The sequence below is a fragment of the Rhinopithecus roxellana genome, chromosome 5 (assembly GCF_007565055.1).
Source record: "Rhinopithecus roxellana isolate Shanxi Qingling chromosome 5, ASM756505v1, whole genome shotgun sequence".
NCBI lineage: Eukaryota > Metazoa > Chordata > Mammalia > Primates > Cercopithecidae > Rhinopithecus > Rhinopithecus roxellana.
Genome location: NC_044553.1, coordinates 153,042,979 through 153,057,628, shown reverse-complemented (window position 1 = coordinate 153,057,628; position 14,650 = coordinate 153,042,979).

Genomic DNA, 14,650 nt, shown 5'->3' with positions numbered 1-14,650 from the left:
GAGCACCTCTGCTTTGCTTGTGCTTGTTTTATTGGAGCTCCATGTAAAATTCTCTTTGAAAAAATGGTTGCGCTGCAAAATCAAACATTGAAAAGAACAGAACTGGGTTTTGGGATGGGGGTAGGAGAAGGGAGGTGGCCTTTTTAGAAAATATTATGCTAACATGTGAGTGAGACTAGGATGAAGGCATAACAGGTGTTAGGAACTGAGATGTGTCTCCTCCAAATAAAAGAGGGGTTGAGTTCCTAATCCCCAGCATCTCCGAATGTGATCATATCTGGAAATAGATTCTTTACAGCGGTAAAGTTAAAATGAAGTCATTGTGAAGCTATCTTTCCAAAGAGGGGAAATTTGAACACAGAGACAGAAGTGCACAGAGGGAGATGACATGAATACGGCCACGTGATGGCAGAGGCAGATATTGGATGGATGCAGCCACCATTTGAGGAGCACCAGGCATTGTCGTCACCACCATAGGCTGGAAAGAGGTAAGGAAGGGTTCTACTCAGAGTCCCGGAGGGAGCACGGCCCTGCCCACACCTTGCTTCGGACTTCCACCCTCCAGAACTGAGAGACAAGTGTCTGTCGTGTCAGCCTACCAGCCTGTGCTCCTCGCAACACACTGATGCTGCAGGGGACACGCGATCCCAGAGCTCAGAGTGCTTAGTTCTGTGAGCAGGTGAGGGTGGAGTATGGCACAGGACACTGGACCTGAAGAGGGTCCACCTGTCGGGTGAGTATTGCAACAGCTGGTGACAGTGCTGAGGGCCTGCCCAAACCAGGCCCTCACAGTCAGCTTGGGAGGTGTGGTCACCTCAAGGACAGGTGGCATCAGGACCTGGTGCTGAGGGAGAGGGAGGGGTTAGGGTGATGACCAAGGATCTGGGTGGCATCCACTAAGATCATAAACCCAGGCACAGGAGTGGTAGTAAGGATTGGGGACAGGGGAGTCTACCTGGGGCTACTGGGGCTGAGGGCATCTGGGGAGGCATCCAGGTGGCAGTTGGGCATACAGGGCCAGGAGAAGAGTTCTTCCCATGTCTGGCTCCTCAACCTTCAGGACTCAGAATGAGCATCTCCTCAGAGAAACTTTTCTGCAACATGGGAAGTTGCCTCCAAGTTACTCTCTGTCCAATCACCCTGTCTGTTCCCATAACATTTGCCATCATCATTCATTACTCACTTCTAGCCTGTGAGTATTGCTTCTTCTAGCCTGTCTCACCATTCCAGTCTGTGCATCCCACATTGTTTGCTGCTGGGTCTCCACTGCCCAGTGCAATGCAGCACACAGTCAGTGCTTAATTGGTATTCACGGAATGGAAGAATAAATGGAGAAAGCCCATATAGCCAGCTGGGCTCTCTGGAAGCAGAGGCTGGGATGGCATTTGGGGTACGAGATGTTTGTCAGGGATCCCCACCTAAGGGTGGAGCAGGCGGAGAAGTTGAGCTGCAAGGCCAGCCTGCAAAGCTTTGGCCTACTCACTCCTCAGCATGAGAGTGCTGCTCAGTTGAGTTCCCTGTTTGGCTCAAATGGCTGGACTTTGAATCTCATCTTGCTCAGCCCCTGGGTGATGCCTGCCCCAGGAAGGGCAGATCCTGAAGGAACAGGCAGCCCAACCACAGTCCCCGTGGCTGAAGGCGGTTCATCTCCACTCCTTCCAAACCCAAGCTGGACACACAGATCCACAGGGTCATGGACTGAAACCAGGACAGAGAACAAATGATGAGTCCACAAACAACCTGTGGTCCTTATCACAGGAAGCGTACAGGTCAAGCACTGTGGGAAAGAGAGAAGGGTGTCACCTCTTCTAACTCTGAAAAAAATCCAGGGAGGCTTTTGTGAGGTGGTGGAGTTTGAGTTGAAGAGTTTGTTTTGTGTGGATATAGGAAGCTGGAATGGAGGCAGCCCTGGGATGGCGAGCCGCCTCTTGATATTTATGAGAAGGGATGTGCAAAGCTTAGCTGCAGTGTGGACGTTCCTGGAAAGGTAGGTGGAGGCCCACAGATCCACATAGAGTGGGTTCTGGATGATGGGCCGCAGACAGCCTATCTGAGGACAGACTTTGTGAGAAAAGAAGCTCTTTCCCAGCAAGGCCATTGCATTCTCTTTTAAGACACAGCAGGGAAGCAGAGTAAAACAGGGTCTGCTTAGGAAACTGGAACAGGGCAGCCCGAGTCAGGGCATGCAGATGGGAGGCTGGGCTTCTGCAGAACATCATGTTATGCAACTGTTCTAGAATCAAAGTCCCATTTAAAGAAAAGAGAAGCAGAGTTCGAGAGAATTTTGACATAGGGCATCTCTTTAGAAACCACTGGGAAGGACATTAAGGAAACAGGATCACAAGTCACCCACAAGGTGACAGAAAAATCTGTCTTCTGCTACAGTCACCCAGAGACAAAGCAGAGCTTTCATCTTCTAAGAAAACCCCTGATGGTCATTGCTGTCCCTCCAGGGTGGGAGATAGAGTTGCTGGCCCATTTTATCCTTCTGATTAGAGATGGAACAATGGGGAAGGCCATCGGAGGTGGTACCACCAACCTGGAGATGATGTGGCCAGGCTCAATGCCACTTGTCCCCAGTAGGTCTCCCTGGGCGGGAGCAATGGGTTGGATCTCATGTCAGGTGGCATTTCAGGTCCCAGAGGGGATTCTGCCTGCTGGTACTCCCCCGAGCTACACCTGCCTACTTCTCCCTACCCGCTCACCTCCTTGCAACTAGGGAAAGATAATGGTTGCCTCCCAGGCCTAAGCCTGACACACCAGAGATTCTGGAGACTGTGGGCCCTCTGGACTGTCACTTAATCTTTTACTAGATTAAGAGTTCCACTGAGGAATTATGTGCATGTTTTTTTTTCTTTTATTAAATTTCTGGGTTTGGAGACTGTCTTAGTCCATTTTCTGCTGCTATTCAGGATACCTGAGAAGGTAATTTAAAAATAAAAAAGATTTATTTCTTACAGCCGGGGGCTGGGAAGTCCAAGATCAGGTAGCCGCATCCGATCAGCTTCTTGTGAGGGCCTCATCCTGTGTCACAACTTGGCAGAAGACATCACAGGGCAAGAGGGGTACACTGAAAACCAAACTGACTTCTATTAAAAAACCCACTCCTGTAATAACCCATTAATTCATTAATCCGTGAATGGACAAATCCATTCATGAGGGCAGAGCCCTCATAACCCAATAACCTCTTAAAGGCCCCAACTCTTAACACTGTTACATTAGGGATTGTTTCAACATGAGTTTCAGAGGGAATGAATATTTAAACCACAGCAAGGACCTAATTATCTAGATCAGCCAACTGGCACAGTAAAGCCATAGATGAATCACAGACATTTCTTCCACTGGATTCCAGGTGAAGGAGGTGAGGCCATTGCAATTCCCCCAGGAGAGGCCTGCACGTGTGGCAGCTTGGGGGAACTTGGGTTAGCCTTGTGTCCTCAGCGCCTGCCACAGTGCCAGGTGCAGAGACGGCAGTCAGTAAGAACCTGTACATGGAGGAATGAATTAATGAATTGGAGAGGCAGGCCAAGAGAACAGATTCCATCTAGAGCAGCCGTCTAGAGCAATTTTCTATTCCCTGTCTCACTGTCAGAATGACCTGTTATCTCCTCCTGCTATATCTTTGTCTATCAAAGGTGACCTTCAAAGCCTTTTTTCTCACTCAGGAATAGAATAGACGACCAAGAAGAGTTCAAAGCTGGAAGTCCTGAAGGTTAAAATGTGTTTGAATTTTAAGAGGATGAAAGAGAATACAATAAAGAACTTTCTCTTTGGGGTCACATGAAAACTATGGTTCAAAAAAGAAATAATTTAATAATTATTTAATTATTAATTATTACTTAATATTATTAGGGTAAGGATTTGTTCATTCTCTGCACCATCATCACAACCACTACCACCATCAACTCCATCATCACCACAACTATTATCACCACTGTCACCACCACCACCTCCATCATCACCATCACCAGCACCACCATCACCAGCCTCTCCATTGCCACCACTGTCATCACCATAACTATAATCACCACCATCACTACTGCTGCCCCAGTTATTATCAACACCGTCACCACCACCACCATCACCACCACCTCCATCACTGCCACCTCAATCACCACCATCATCTCCATCGTTACCATAACCATCACCACCTCCATCATAACCATCACTAGCACCTCCACACCACCATTACCACCACGTCGATCACCACCATCACTGCCATCTCCATCACCACAGCTATTATCACCATCATCACCACCACCACCACCTCCATCACTACCATCATCTCCATTATCACCACTTCCATCACCACCATCACTTCCATCACCACCATCATCTCCATGATCACCACCTCCAGCTCCATCATCACCATCACCAGCACCACCACCTCCCTCACCACCACAACTATTATCACCACTATCACCACCACTACCTCCATCACCACCATCATCATCCTTTCCATCACCACCACTGTAACCACCATAACTATAATCACCACCACCACCACCACCACCACCACCACTCCCCCATTATTATCACCATCATCACCACCACCACTACCATCACCACCACCTCCATCAACACCACCATCACTATGACAACTATCACCATCATCATCACCATCACCCTCACCACCACCTGCATCACCACCTCCAGCTCCATCATCACATCACCATCACCACCACCATCACCACCACCATCACCACCAACTCCATCAACATCATCATCACCACAACAACTATTACTTCAATCACCATCATCACCTTCATCATCACCACCACAGCGCCATCATCACCATCATCACCACCTCCACCACCATTCTCACCACCACCATTACCATCACAACTATTATCTCCACCATCACCACTACGAGCAGCACCATCACCACCACCTTCATTACCACCACAATCAGCACCACCATCACCACCAAAACTATTATCACCATTGCAACTACCACCACGCTCACCACTACCACCACCACCATCACCACCAGAATTAATATCACCATTACAACCACCACCACTCTCACCACCACCAACACCACCAGAACTATTATCACCTTTACAACCACCACCACTCTTACTACCACCACACCATCACCACCAGAACTAATATTACCACCACTGCCAGCACCATCACCCTGTCCTCATGGAAAAAGTGATATGTAAACTAGACTTTGAAGCTGGGTCAGAATTTACCAAGTGGACAAGAAGCAGGTATTACAAACCCAAGGCCCACAATGTGTAAAGACAAGAAGGGCTTGTCTGGGGTGGAAAAGGCTAAGAATGTTGGCCCTTCCCTAATGCAAAGGTAAGAGAGGCTGAACAGGTGGGTGGACTGAGGGTTTGGGGAGTGGTAGACATTCCATTATAATCACACTGTTATTTTCACTGTTGCTGTTTAGCAAACTTGCATTTTCTGTCACAGGCAAAGGAGTTTAGAGAGGGAATTAACACCTCTTCATTCATATGTTTATTTGTTAATTTGTTCAACAGGTATTTATTGAGTGCCTTTTATGTGCAGGGTTCAAGGTTCAAGGGATATAGCTAAGAACAAAACCACAAAAATCTGTTTAAATGATCTCATTAACCCTCACGATAAACCTAGAATGTCTATTTTGGTATTGTTAGCAAATAAGGCTTCTAAGCCCTAACTTGAAGTTCACATTCTTCATGGTGGTCTCCGGTGGGGTGTATGAAATCCATTTTATAGAAAAAAACTGAGGTGTGAAGAGGTTAAACATACTATCCAGACACATCCAACTAATCAGGAATATAGCCAGGATTCAAAGCCAAGCTGCTCTGACATCAAAACTCGTGACCTTTCCCTTTCAAAGTGCTGTCTGTGATAAACGCATGAAGCTGTAACTTCAGATATCGGCCACTGGTGAGTTACGAGCATTGGGATATTTTTGACATTTAATTTGATATGCTTGCCAGAGACATGCTTTCATGCTGCTTTCTTTTCCCTCCTGCTTAAATGCAGGGAAAATGACAAAGTTCTCTCTTGCCAGTATTTTCCCATTTCCCTGTGAGAACACCACAGGCTCGCCGGGAAGTTTCCTGAGCACAACTGCCCTTGGCTTTCCCCAGCCAGAGGCCACAGAGGCTTTGAACACATTCAAAGGGCCATTTCTTCCCCACACATTCCAACGCAGCCTTTCAGCCTGAACTATCTCTGGGAGACTGGAGGTGTCACAAGCTGGGAGGATCACTGGATAATTAGGGAGACTCCCAGGTGCCAGGCAGAGAGTCCTCACTAGCCCCCTGCCGGATGTCTGGCTGGCATTTGAGGGGACCGAACGTGGCAAGAAGCAAAACAGCAGCATCAGAAACCAGTTTCTTCATCTGAAACTGAGCAGGCTCCACTCCAGAACAGAACCCACAGACCCAGGCACCCGGGCCTTCTTCTTAAGTCTGGGAAATCATTCATCCCCAGGAGAAAAAACAGCAAAAGCTTCCAGTACTGGAAAACGGGATGTGGGGAGAAGTTTTAAAAAATATCAGCCCAATATGTGTGAAAGTATGGGTGCAGACATCCCCAGGTGTCAAGTGTCCAGATCTGCAGACACACTGGAACGATGGTGATCAGTGTCACTCTCTCCAACTCCAGTGTCAGTCCTAAGGGAAGAGACCACGCTGGTGCACAGTCGGTGCCAAACCCATGTTTGCAAATGAATAAGGTGAGTGAAGTTATGGAGAGAGCTAACCAGAAATCTAGGAGGTACCTCTTACAGGGAAGAACCCAGGAAAGCCGCCATGCTTGCCTTGGGAGACAGAGGTGAGTAGCGAGAATATGCTGCTTGCAAAAAGCCTCCAAAACACACATTTGAAACTCTCCACTGTGCGTCCTGCTGTGACAGGCACTGCCTGGGTGCAAGGCTGTGCTACACATGGTCCCACCCTCTGATGCCTGTGATGGAGTGAGGAAGTGACACTCACACACATTTATGCTGAGAGCTGTGGAGTTATGTGTGGTCCTTGGCTTCTGGGACGCAGAGAGCCATGTGCTGTGCCTCCAAAGGGCAATTTCATTGACATTATGGTCAGCAAGTTCATTGCTCTTCCCCCGAGGCTTTTTCCTCCCCCGTGTTATCCCTATTTTACTAGTTTAATGCGTGTGTGTGCAATAGCTACGGTGACACATACAGTTTTTCCTTCCTGCCCTTCCTATAGAAACTGCCCCTCCCTAGGTGCCTGCCTGTGGGAGCTGTCATTTTCTCACCTGTTCTGCCCTGACCCCTGTGTCCTGCAGTGTTTGACCTAAACAGGGGCACCTGAACCAGGTGGGGATGGTCTGAGCCTTGGAATTAGGACCTGGGGTCAGAGAGTGCAAAGGCAATAGGTCTTAGGGACAGAAACTGTAAGGTATAAGCTTTGGAAGATGTCGGGGGTGATAATTCCAGCCAGGCGTGTCAGCGTAGCTAAGAATTCTCACCATCTGTGGTTCCAGATAACAGCTGGCTACAAGAGAAAGGTACTTCTGGTTTGGAAGGCAGAAGTCAAGCAGGAACGCTCTGAGGTTGGTGTGGGGTGCTAGCCGCTGCTCCCCTTCACCTGCTGGTGCACCTGGTGGTTGTGAAGAGCATCCATGCCAAAGGCTCCTCCAGCCCTCACCAGGCCTCCTCCTCCAGTTCTCCAGGTCTCAGGTCAGGTGAGGAGCACTGGCTCCTTCCTCGGGTCCCTGTGTCAGCCAGGCTGGAGTGAGAGATGTGGATTCTGGCCTGTCCTTCAGGCTTTGACCAGGCCTCACTCTGCCCCATCTCATACCCAGGTTTTCTTCTCCCTGCCCACCTGGCTGACCTGCAGAGATTCTGGGCTGACCACCAGACCCAGGATGACAGCCTTCCACAGACCTCTCCCCAGCTCCTACCACTGGGGGACCTAATCCCTGCAGTAACCTCCATCTCCTATCACTCTTTGCAGTGTTGCTGCCCTGGTGGAAGCCCAGCTCATGGCGGAGGAAGCCAGCTTGCAGAGAGAGCGAGAACAGTCAGCACACAAATTGGAGCAAAGGCAAGGGCAAATGGAAAGTTCTGGCGGCATCACGTCAAGGCTCCCATCCGAGGCCTCCCTGGACCCCACGCTCTCCAGGTGTAACCTGCTTGCTGAGCACCACCTTGGATGCTGCCGGCTGGTACATTCCCCACTTGCAAAACTCTGCGGGGCTGGGTTCGTCTCTTTTCTTTCCAAATATCTCAGGAAGTGGATGGTTTTTTCCAAATTCTGCAGATGAGTAAAAAGAGTCTTCGGGAGGTGCAATAGCTTTCCAGGGATGAGGTAACTGGGAGCAGAGCTGGTGTTCAAACCCGGTCTGCTCAACTCAAAATCCACAGCATTTCCCTGCCCTGAAATGACCCACATCTGCACTCCTTGCCCACATCTGCACTCCTTGCCCACATCTGCACTGCTGGTCTTTGGCTTTTCGAGTATCAGCTCCCTGAGCACAGAACCTGGCTGTCCCTGCCGTCCCCAGCTCCTGGAGCAGGGCTCAAGTGGAGCAGCATTTGCTGTCTGTGCAGACGCAGACCCTGGGATATGGGAACGTGAACGAGGCTCTGTAAGGCAGGTGTCCCCATCCACAGCGATGCTGAGTGGGTGGCTCCCTGCTCCTTCACTGCCTCTAGACATGGGGGTGGGGGATGGGAGGACACAGGTGGATTTGATTGCCTCTCGCAGGGGAAGGTGATGTAGAAACTCTGGGTTCCTCCCGTTCTATGGCCACCTTCTCCAGGAAGCCTTCCTGACTACCCAGACAGCACTGAGTCTTCCTGACACTCTGACTCTTTTAAATTCTCACCATGCAGCATCCCCTTGTGATTCTGCTTCTCTTTCAGTCTATGGCTTGTCACTCCCAATCATCTGCCTCTCCCACAGAAACATGTCACATAGTTTCAGGATCCCCCAGGCATGTCACCTTCAGCCCAACATTGGTAACCTTGGCTGTGCTGGCCCTTGGGGACCATCACTCCAGCCTTAGCAGACCCTGACCCAGGTGTCCAACTCAGCCACTGAGTCAGGCCCAGCAGCAGGTGTGTGGCTGGTGGGTTTGGCCTTCTTTTCTGGCCAGAGTGCACCATGTCTCCAGCCACAGTGCGTTTCCTCGGTCCGTGGAAGCTGGCCTCTGCCTCGGGGCCCTGATTCATTGCGTGTTCTCCCACTGGGCTGCAATCCTGTCTTGACATCCAGCCTAATCTTTGCCCACATCCACACTCTCCCCAGCTCAACTGCACTCCAACCAGTGGCTGCAGAAGCCCTGAGTCAAATAACTACAGACTCAAAGCCCCACTACCTGCCACTCTGGCCACCAACTGCCACCACCTCAGAATTCCCTTGCCCTGAACTTCCTCTGAGCCCTTAGATCCGGGACATGGCCCAGACCAAGTCCCTGGAATAGAGCCACTGGCTCAGAGAGCATCTAGCCCCAACTGCCGGACACCTACATGGACCCAATTGCACCCCACCCCCAATGCCCAAAACAAGCCCTTTCGAGCCACCTCCAAGGGCCCACCCAGGTCCCCACCCGACCCCAGCCCTGCTCAGTTTGCCCGCTTCTTGCATTGAGTTCTAAGGTTGTTCTCCTACCTCTGCCAGCCATAATTAGGAGGTGAGTCACAGCCACCAGGGGCTGGCACAGAGTACCCTCCCTGTAGCTGTGGCGTCCAGCTCTGTCACATGCCTGCAGCACTCGAGTCCCATCTGGCCTGGCATGCCCAAGGCTGTCAGCGTGTGCCAGGAGGGAGACAGCTGTGGCTGGGAGAGGGGGTGGGTGTCGATACACTTGTGGAAATGCCTTGCCTGCCATGCCTGCAGCCCTTTGGGGTTGCCTCCAAAAACAACCATCTCTGTCATCAGAGCCATCACAAAATAATAATTAAAGTTATATGAGGATAAGAATAATAGTGATTGATGATAATAAAACAAGTCAACCGCCACGGAGTGCCTAAGCTGCACAGTCCAGGCACAGTCCCAGAGCTTTGCACGAATTATCTCAGCCTCTCAAGAGTCGGGAGGTGAGTATTATTGCCCTCATTTCATAGGTGAGTAGGCCGAGGCACAGATGTGCTGAGATGTGGGGTGGCCTTGGGAGTCCAGGCCTGCACCATGCTGCCCTGCTCAAACCCATACCCCTTCTCAGGACTGTGAGTCCCCCAGGGAGCCACTGGAGCAACCTCCAGGCTGTTCATTCAAGAAGGGAAAGCATTTTTGGTCTTGAGAAGTAATGCAGAGGGCCTGACCAGGGTTGAAGTCCCACTGGTCAGGTTATTCTGGCATTTGGAAACACCACTGGAAGACAATAGCAGTTGTATGGTGTTTAGGTTTTCATCCCAGCGGCACAGATTTCAAGCTGAGCACCCAGTAATTTTTTAAAAATTCATCCCAGAGTGAGGGCAAATGAAAGCCATTGGTCTAGCCCTTGGGGACCTCTGCAAAATTCCAAAGTCACAGAGCAGCCTGTGCATGGGCGGTTACAGTTTACACCGCACCTTTTACAGTCACTACTTTAGTTTACCTTCCCAGTGGATTTCTCAAACATTTCCTCAGTTTCATGGGTGAGGAAATCAAGATCCTAAAAGATGAAGTAACTTGAAGACGGTTACACGGCTGGGAAACAGTAGCCATGGAGCCCTGAATCCAGATTTTCTGTCTCTACATAGAATTCTCTATAGTCTTTTCCCGCTCTCAGGTCCTCCCTCCCTGCTTCAGATTCCTGAGTCTCTACTGCTTCTTGGTTTGCACTGCTTAAAGGTATCTGATATCAGCCACTTGCATCTTGGTATTCTCTCTCCGAAAGTCATTGTCCTTCATTTTGTCTTGGATTATAAAGGCAGTTCTCTGTAAGAGGACTGTCTGGTATCAGCAAACAAGCTGTGGCAGCTCAGAGCATGCCCTTGCAAATAAGGGTGACCTGCTTACAAGCCCACACTTCGTTTCCATCAGCCTGCTTTCGCTTAGCCTGGAAGGAGAGCTGAAAACCTGGATGACTGAAGGGAAACGTCCCTTCTTCCACCTGCATGGGGAGCCGTGGGATGGCTGCTTCCAGAGCTACACTCGGTATCACTCCTCATTCTCATGCTTGTGGCTTGAGCTGGTAATGGAACCCATTTGGGAATGCATGGAACATTCTTGGAGAATAGATGTGTGGGCTTGTGTATTTCTTCACTACATCTTCTCTGTGACTTGGCCCTTTCCTCGGTCTTAAGAAGACAACCACTCTGTTTTCCCAAATTTCTGAAAGCTCAGAAATGAGCTTTTCCCATCCTTAACTGTATAAAAGCACACAAAATAGTCAGAAGTTAGATGTGAACAGATAACCCTATTTGGGTAACTACTGACTATCCATCCAAATTCCTTCTGAATTTCAAGGATCTCAGCCATCCTTAACATTTGATTTTTGCTGTCTGATCCATTATTGATGGCACATGTTTCATTTGAGGGGAAAGAATTGCGCTCCTGGGCTCCATCAGTGTTAGGCCCCCAACACCCTCACTCCTGATGCTGGAGGATGAGAATGGTGAGCAGAGTGTGACTTGGATGAGCAGAATCAGCTCCCTGTCATCATGTTTATCATTAGTAATGATACATTAATAGTAATTAATTACTATTTTATTAACTACTCTTATAACTATTGCTGTGATTACTACTAATTGGTTTTAATTGATCCTCTCCACACGGGCCATTACATTTGATAGCACTGCTAACAATCTGATGAAATGAACGAAGCAGGTACTTCAGTAGTCCCATTGGACAGATGGAAATAGTGAGGCACAGAGAAGTGAGGTGACCAGGGTGAGGTGGCTCAGCCTGCTATGGCTGTAGGACCTGTTCTCCACCTCAATGTCACAATGCCTCCCTGAGATGGGACCCAGTGGGGGATGGAGCTGCTGCTTTTTTTGTTTGGAGGCCTTGATTTGATTCAATATCTGCCTCTCATGGGTGCAAGTGATGTTGAACTCACCCCTCTACAGAATTCTTGTTTTGTTTTGTTTTTTTGAGATGGAGTATCACCGTCACCCAGGCTGGAGTGCAGTGGCGCAATCTCAGCTCACCGAAACCTCTGCCTCCTGGGCTCAAGCAATTCTCATGCCTCAGCCTCCTGAGTAGCTGGGACCACAGGTGCGAGCCACCACCCCCAGCTAATTTTTGTATTTTTAATACAGATGGGGTTTTACCATATTGGCCAGGCTGGTCTCAAACTCCTGACCTCAAGTGATCCACCTGCCTTGGCCTCCCAAAGTGCTAGGAGTACAGGCGTGAGCCTCCAGTGTCTGTCCCTTCCATGCTCTGTGAGCTTATGAGGACTTGGGATATTTGTCTCTCCCCTGCACCTGGCTTGCTGCCTGGTACATTATAGACACTCAATCCACTTTTCAACTCAAGTTCTGCCTCTTTGGAAGGAAGTAGGAAAGGAGGAGGAGGGAAAGGCAGGCGAGAGAGGTGGGTGGGACACCTTTCAAAGGAGAAGTCAAATGACTGAGAGATGGAAAACTGAAGGTGGTGTCGGCCCCTGTTCTGGGCTGCATGAACCATCCTGACAAATGCTAGAGTGCGCCATTCCAGGAGCCAGCATTTAACAGCCACAGCTTTATATAGGGGCATGCAGACAGCCCCAGAATTTCCTTGATTTCTCCCAAATTTTCTCCACTAGTGGTATCCACATTTTTTTCCTGCTTTTATATTAAGAAATTCTTGTGAAGCTGCACATCCATTTAATAACTATGTGACATTTGACAGATGACACACTATCCCAAACCTCAGCTTTCTAATCTGTATAGTGAGGCAATGATCCCTCACAGACTTGTAAGAATTAAACGTGTGTGTGTGTGTGTATATACATAAATATATATATGTATATATGTGCATGTGTGTGTGTGTACATGAGGTATGCACAGAAGTACACGTACTGCTGAAATCAAATTGGTGGGCTACCTAAAAGTGCAGAAAAACATTAAATTATGCACTTTTTTGCAGTTTATGATTTTCCTTCCATAAATATTTTTCTGAAATGCTCTTTTTAAATTTCAATAGTTTTGGGGGTACAAGTGGTTTTTGGTTACACAGGTTAAGTTCTTCAGTGGTGATTTCTGAGTTTTAGTGCACCCATCACCTGAGCAGTGTACACTGTACTCGATATGTAGTATTTTATCCCTCACCACTCCCTCCCAACCTCCCCTGAGTCCCCAAAGTCCATTATATCATTCTTATACCTGTGCTCACAGCTTAGCTCCCACTTACAAGCAAGAACATACAATATTTGGTTTTCCATTCCTGAGTTACTTTAGTTAGAATAATGGCCTCTACCTCTATCCAAATTGCTTCAAAGGACATTATTTCATTCCTTTTTATGGCTGAGCAGTATTCCATGGTGTATATATACCACATTTTCTTTATTGACTCATTGTTTGATGGGCACTTAGGTCGGTTCCTTATCTTCGGAATTACGAATTGTGCTGCTATAAACATGGGCGTGCATGTGTCTTTTCCATAGAATGACTTCTTTTCCTCTGGGTAAATACCCAGTAGTTGGGCCGGGCGCGGTGGCGCAAGCCTGTAATCCCAGCACTTTGGGAGGCCGAGACGGGCGGATCACAAGGTCAGGAGATCGAGACCATCCTGGCTAACATGGTGAAACCCCGTCTCTACTAAAAAATACAAAAAACTAGCTGGGCGAGGTGGCGGGCGCCTGTAGTCCCAGCTACTCCAGAGGCTGAGGCAGGAGAATGGCGTAAACCCGGGAGGCGGAGCTTGCAGTGAGCTGAGATCTGGCCACTGCACTCCAGCCCGGGCGACAGAGCGAGACTCCGTCTCACAAAAAAAAAAAAAAAAAAAAACCAGTAGTTGGATTGCTGGATCAAATGGTAGCTCTACTTTTAGTTCTTTAAGGAATCTCCATACTGTTTTCCATAGTGGTTGTAGTAATTTACATTCCCATCAGCAGTGTAAAAGTGTTCCCTTTTCACCACATCCACGCCAACATCTTTTTTTTTTTTTTTTTTTGACTTTTTAATTACGGCCATCTTGCAGGAGTAAGGTGGAATCTCATTGTGGTTTTCATTTACATTTCCCTGATGGTTAGTGATGTTGAGCAAATGCTCTTTTGTTTAACATCCTCTGTTGTTCTGCTCTTCTACCAGCATCTAGATCTGGCTAGAATGACATTTAGCACAGACTTGGGTCTATATTATTTTAAGTGAAATTGATTAACAGCATGACTTCCAACAGTTTGGCTTTCTCAGGCAACCACAGATCCAGTGCAGTCTCCTGTTGCCCATTGTACAGGTGGGTACACTGAGAACCAGAGGAAGGGATGGCTTCTCCAGCCACCAGGTGCATTATGGGTCACCTATGTCTGTTACCCAGACCACAGGCCCAGGCCCTCAGACTTCCCAGAGCTTGGGAGTGGGGTGGGGTTGGATGGATAGGCTGCCTGCTCCCAGGCTGCACCTGGGAGGTAAGACAGGGCCATGTGAACATCTATGCCAGGTGGCTGGTATTCTACAGCAGTGCCAGGGTGCCCACAGCCATTCCTTTCCTGCCCCAGGGAAGGAATCTGGGGTGGAAGATTCTGCTCAAAGATCACAGGGATCAGGGCCTGTGGAGCTTGGAGGGGATGGCGTGTGTCACTCTGGTTTCTGGTGCACTCACCTTTA